Source organism: Doryrhamphus excisus, chromosome 16, assembly GCF_030265055.1.
Source record: "Doryrhamphus excisus isolate RoL2022-K1 chromosome 16, RoL_Dexc_1.0, whole genome shotgun sequence".
Classification (NCBI taxonomy): domain Eukaryota; kingdom Metazoa; phylum Chordata; class Actinopteri; order Syngnathiformes; family Syngnathidae; genus Doryrhamphus; species Doryrhamphus excisus.
Genome location: NC_080481.1, coordinates 8,806,428 through 8,812,906, shown reverse-complemented (window position 1 = coordinate 8,812,906; position 6,479 = coordinate 8,806,428).

Here is a 6,479-nt window from a genome sequence, read left to right as displayed (position 1 = left end):
GATGAGCATTAATGCAGTGACAAAAGGGAAGTAGTAAGACTCAAATGTGATTTAATTTGAGGTATTTTAAAGAATATTTTAGTTTTTTCTCTCACATTTATTTTTTAATCTCACTGAAACAATACTATAACATTGATGTTTTTTATATTCATGTTAGCTTGTGTTGACTGGTGTGGTGACTGTAAAGTTGGAGTGGTTTCATACTGGACTACTGGACTACGTACGATACAATGACTAGTAATGAACTGGTTGCTCTTAGCACGTAGTTGGGTGCCTCAAGGTGGGTGAGGGTGGTTGGATGTGTGGTTTTCATTCTTGTAGACAAGGAATAATATATGTTTTGTTGGGATGAGGTTGGAATCTGGGTGGTTAGGGGGGTGGGACTAGATAAGTCTTGACTTTTTCCCATTCCTTTTCGAACATGTGTACATTTATATATACATGGGTATTTTTATTTGTGTTGATTTATGTTTGGTTTGTTGTGCTTTGGATGATGTTCGAAATAAAGAAGGAAAAAAAATGTCTGATCAAGCTCCATGTGCAATATCAAGCTCTAAGTGCAATATATTAAGTTCTAAGTGCAGTATTTTTATAATGCCTCATATTTAACTCACTAGCAAGATCTCATAGTGTATAGACTGGTCATATGTTTCATCTCATATTTCATTATCTTGCAAACTGTATTTGTATATAACTCTGGGTAAAATTGTTAATTTGTTAATACTTGGGTTGTTTATATTGTTTATTTTCATATTGTGTATGCTGGACTGCTTGACTGAGTCTGTTCTCTTGCTGCTGTGCAATACATATTTCCCCACTGAGGGACGAATAAAGGCATATCTTATCTTATTTTAATGTTCTTTTTGTTCAGCAGTGGTTTTTGTCGTAGGCTCCAGCATACCCCTGTGAAACTAATGAGGACAAGCGGCATAGAAAATGGATGGATGGATGATATGTGTGTATGCAATCAGGAAGCGGGCTAACACTTTTCACATCCCCGTAATATCCAGTTGTATCTTTGTGTGCTATTTATGTTTCAATACGCCTTATGTGTATGTTGCTGTAGAATGGATGCTTGTGTGACAGCCTGATTTACAGGCCAGTGGTGTGTTTAATGGAGCCGATGAAGCAATGATCGCTCATCCACTGCCTTCTGCCCTCCCACCCTGTCTGGCTGGCGATACATCTGTACACATAGACCCGCACACAGACACATCAGGTGTTACTGGGGATAATCCAATAGCCAATTTGCTGGAGGGATATACTTTTTTCCCTTTATTTATCAATTGCCTCAGCTTTTACAAGGAAATGTGTTTGGTAGTCACAGAGAGTAAGAACCGACAATGCCATTACCATACCTTCCCTTACCCTCCCCTCCCTTTCTCTCTCTCTCTCGCTCTCTCACACACACACACATATGCACCCACACACACACACCTCTGCTCCATGACCCAGATCATCCTTTGTACGATTAAGCTGTTTTCTCCCAAAAGAGGTGCAGTGTAATCATGAAAGTGTCACATTTGAGCTGAGAGAAGAGGAAATGTTGCCTTCAGGGTCACTCTAAAATTCTCTCCTCTTCACTCTCACTCCTCCCATCTGCCACCTGTTCCCCCTTCCGAACCTGCCCTGCATCTCTTTATCCTCCTTGCCCAATTCCTGCTCTTTTATTTCAACTGGCTTTGTCCCTCTTCTGTTTCATTCCTCGTCTTTCTTTTTGATTTTGTCTTTCTTGTCCATTCCTGTTTTTGTCTGATTATACCTCAGCCGCCCCGCTTTCACCATGTGTCTCTCTGTGACAGAGGTTCAATAAGCACTGCCTCCAGAGTGGTCTTGCACAGTCAGTGGCCAATTACCCACTCTCACTGCCTGTCTTCAGGGATGGACAGGATTTGCAGGATCTGTTGTGTGACACACACAAGCACACACACACACACACACACACACACACACACACTGTGGCCTGGACACCTGTCACGCCAACAAACCTGACAGACATAGTGGTGGTAAAGGAGCTGAAGAGGACAGTATAGACCAGACAGAGCAGCAGAGAGTAGGATCAAAAAGAAGGCGGAGCATTCATCCCTGAGCTTTGTTCTAATAGTTCTCACGTCACAACTTTAGGAAGAAGTATGGCAACTAGCTGGGTGCCCAGCGGTAACCGCCGACTGCTTCTCAGTACAGTTTATCGCGTTTTCTTGAACTGGCAGGCAGAAAGTGTCTTTACGGATGTATGAATTGTGTACCTGAACTGAAGTAAAGCAGCAATGTGAAGATTTTTCGGTTTTATGGGGAGCTAAAGACCTACTGCTCCTCACTCCTCACAGTTTGACACGGGATCGCTGTCTTCATCCCCCTCCTGGGAACTAAAAACACTAAAGTTGTCTTTTTTAGCATCAATTCCTTTGTCACACACGTTGTCAGTCTCCCTCTCTTTCTGTCTTTCATTATCTCTGTCCAGTAGTCCAGTCTTTTCTGGTACACTATAAAGAAGGAGGCTGCACGGCGGATGAGTGGTTAGCGCGCAAACATCACAGCTAGGAGACCAGGGTTCAATTCCACCCTCGGCCATCTCTGTGTGGAGTTTGCATGTTCTCCCTGTGCATGCGTGGGTTTTCTCAGGGTACTCCGGTTTCCTCCCACATTCCAAAAACATGCAAGGTTAATTGTCCATAGGTATGAATGTGAGTGTGAATGGTTGTTTGTCTATATTTGCCCTGTGATTGGCTGGCGACCAGTCAAGGGTGTACCCCACCTCTCGCCCGAAGACAGCTGGGATAGGCTCCAGCACCCCCCACGACCCTCGTGAGGAAAAGCGGTAGAAAATGAATGAATGAACTATAAAGAAAGACACACTATAAATCTACTCACATTAGAGCCCACCTCCACTCAATGTTCCCTTGCTTCCATAATCAGAAATGTGACAATTCAATTCAACATCTGCCGTGGTCCAAGCAGTCCAATGTGCATTTTTCAGGCATATTCTTTCTTGGTTTCTTTTTTGGTCATGAACACAAGAGAGGCGATGCGATGTCTTAAAAGCAATGGATAGCTTTCCAGCTCCACTGATGCAGGTGCATCTTTGTGTGTCATGCTGACATGTTACAGCGACAGTGAGGGATCAGAGCTTGAATTTGTAGCTTGAACGGGAACGTGACGTCCCTTTCCTCAGGCTTTACACCTCTCAGTTCTCTGACTCCTTTGATAAATATGTGCAGCTCATATAAACAATATTTTGACCAGATCTTGTTCTGAGTTGTATCACACTGAGTTGTGTCAATGTTAAGCCAGACTTAACTAACTACCTTAGGACTTTGCTCCAAGTTTTTACTTACATTCAACGGTTTCTCATTTTCTTTATCAAAACTCTGAGGAGACAGATGCAAGTTGTTCGTCATTTTGTGTCTATTCTATGAATGAATAAACCACATACATACATGTAACAAAGATTATGAAATGATTCACTGGCCTGGAATCTGTCTATAGCAGGGGTGGGCAAACTACGGCCCGGGGGCCACATCCGGCCCGCCAAGTGTTTGAATACGGCCCGCCCAATCTTTCCAAAGTATTTCATTTAAAGTCAACATACAAGCTGGCATCATAGCCTGAGCCAACCTTTTGATGGTTGTATCAATTTCGTTGTTTGACATGGTCTGTTGTTTACAAAGTGCTCCTGAAAAAAGAGACACAAGCACATAATAATAATACAAATTAAAATAATCATTATTATATTATTACGATTACTATATTTATTATATTAATGCTAATTATTATATTAATTATATATAATAATATTGTTATATTTGCATATTTTACATAATAATAATATAATAATTATTTTTTTAATTTTATTTTAATTATTATAATATTTTATTATTTTTAAAATATTAAAATATAAATATAAAATAATAAATAATAATAGCAGATTGCATGACAATTTTACAGATACAATAATACCAGGTGGACTGTTACGTGTAAAATATATAGTCTGCCCCCCCTGGAAATTTTGTTATATCAATGCGGCCCGCGAGTCAAAAAGTTTGCCCACCCCTGGTCTATAGTGTCCCAACTCTAAAACAACCATTCTTTACAGAGTCTGATACACCAATGCATGGATGTTTTGTTTGGTCCACTATTTGGTTCTACGATAACCAAGACTGTGTACATAAACGGAGACATAATTGCACCAAATACAAAATCCTACAAAAACTGGGAGTTGGGAAAACTGAGGTTCCACAGTCGTTTGACATTCTGGTGTGAGTTAGTGTCACAAAAAACCTCCAGCACTTCTACAACTGACCAATGACCAAGCTGCATCACTTTGCCTTAAACGGACAAAGCAACATGCATGAATGTGACAAGTTTGAGTCACTGAATGTTGGAAAATCACAGCACTGTGTCATCACCCTGGGGAATCATTTGTGCATAAATGAGAACAAAAGAGCTCCAGCTTTCCAATTCTCTTTTGTCTAAGACGAATCCTTGATATAATAGCAGCCTTACTTTTGTACAGCTAAGCTACTGGAGCAACCCCATTCTTCATCACAGATATGATCGCCGCCTTCCTTCTGGCTTCAAGTCTGTATTATTCATTCTGCTCACGCTTCCCAACAATGCACCTGTGATTATCATAATGTTTCCGAGCCGCCACCCTGCTCCGTTCACAGTGAGATGGCAATGGAGCAACACCCTGCACGCAGGCCATCGTTCTTCTGTGCCTATTTCTGTTAGTTTGAATCTGGAAGATGAATGTTTTAGTGGTTTAAAAGCAATGATGGGAATAACAGTGTTTAAAATAACGGCGGTAGTACTTTTTTCACTAACGGGTAATCTAACGAATTACTTTTACTGTCAGCTTAACGGCGTCACCATTTTCGACTGCACGTTACTGAAGAGGCCTAAAAAAATATATCACCGACTTCATAACTAATCTGCAACGCAGTGAGAGTGTTGCAGAGTGACGGGGGGGGGGGGGGGGGGTGTGTGAGATAACCACATAAGCAATGAGGATTGGCCAAGGTTTAGTAAAATTGCGTCTTCAGCCAATCAGAGAACTTGAGTGGGCAGGTGTTTAGAGCACATAAGAAATGAGGATTGGCTCAGGTTTTAATAAAATTGCGTCTTCAGCCAATCAGAGAAATTGAGTGGGCGGGTGTTTAGAGCAAGTCCAAGGTGCGATACAGAATATCGAGAGATGGCGAGTGAGGAGGATTCTAGTGAGAAAACAGCGTTTGCCAAATGGAAGTACAGACACAACTTTAACCTCGTTGAGGTCAAAAGTAAAATGTACATTATGTCTCTCCCCAGTCTTGTGTGAGCAACTCAAACCCATAGAAACACCTGTCGACTACAATATATACAAACCTCTGTAATGGTACCCGTCTTTGCTGTGTGTGTGAGTGTGTGGGGCCAAGGGGTGGGTTGACAATAGTTACTATTACTGGTAACTAGTTACTTTTGTAGTGGAGTAACTCAGTTAGTAACTCAGTTAGTTGTTTTGAGAAATAACTAGTAACTATAAATAATTACTTCTTTAAAGTAACTTGCCCAACACTGTTAAAAAGTGCAATAGCTTCAACAGAAACAGCAAGTTGCCAACACAGTGGAAAGGTAAGTCCTACAATATATGGACCATGTAACCTTCAAGGGCAGAGATTTGTCTCCATTGTGACCCCACCGGCCCACTAGAATGCAGCAAGCCACGAGTCTGAATTCATCTGTCAGCTGGAAAGCTTCCATGACTTTTTCTCCTTTTCCACCCTCAGTGTTTGCTGAGAGAGGCTGGAAATGATCTGAGGGAGAATAGGATCCCTTCCTCTGTTTCCAAATCCCTCTCTGGGCCTTTTGAACTTGGCAACGTCTGAGGCCGGCTTATCCCGCCACTTCAAAGACGCTGGAGATGGCACATTACATCAGGGCTGCGGTGACCACTGACGTGTTCTCCACATGAGCGGAAACAGAGAGGAATGTCCTCTAATCTCCAGCCTGCAGAGAGAGAGAGGGGGGCTTTTAAGTAAGACCTGGCAGTTTGCAAGGCAGGTAAGTGGCATCCTGCCCTTGGTTGGACCCAAGGGAAGTCTTTCCAGTCCCGCAGGGCTGATGTGTGTCCTGTCATCCCTTGTTTATCGCAGTTTATTGGCTCCATACATCAACTTCCTGAAGTTGGAATCTCATAGAAAACTTGTGAAGTTCTCTGACTGATGTGATATGGCACTTCTGCTTCATGTACAACAGAAAGTGATTTTTGGGATTTAGAAATTTTGCATCTAAACTGGATCACTACTCCGGGGATTTATCAAGACAGCTTCATGCAGTTAATAAAATATACCCAAGTTCCCCTGTACTAAAATCTCTGTGGCCGTGGGTAAAAACAGCAAATAGATATTTCTGACACCCTCTCATCCGAAAGTGCAGCTCACTACTAGAAAAGCCGTCAGCAGCAGTCAGTGGGTTCCAAACAGCCACTAAATTGCCCATTT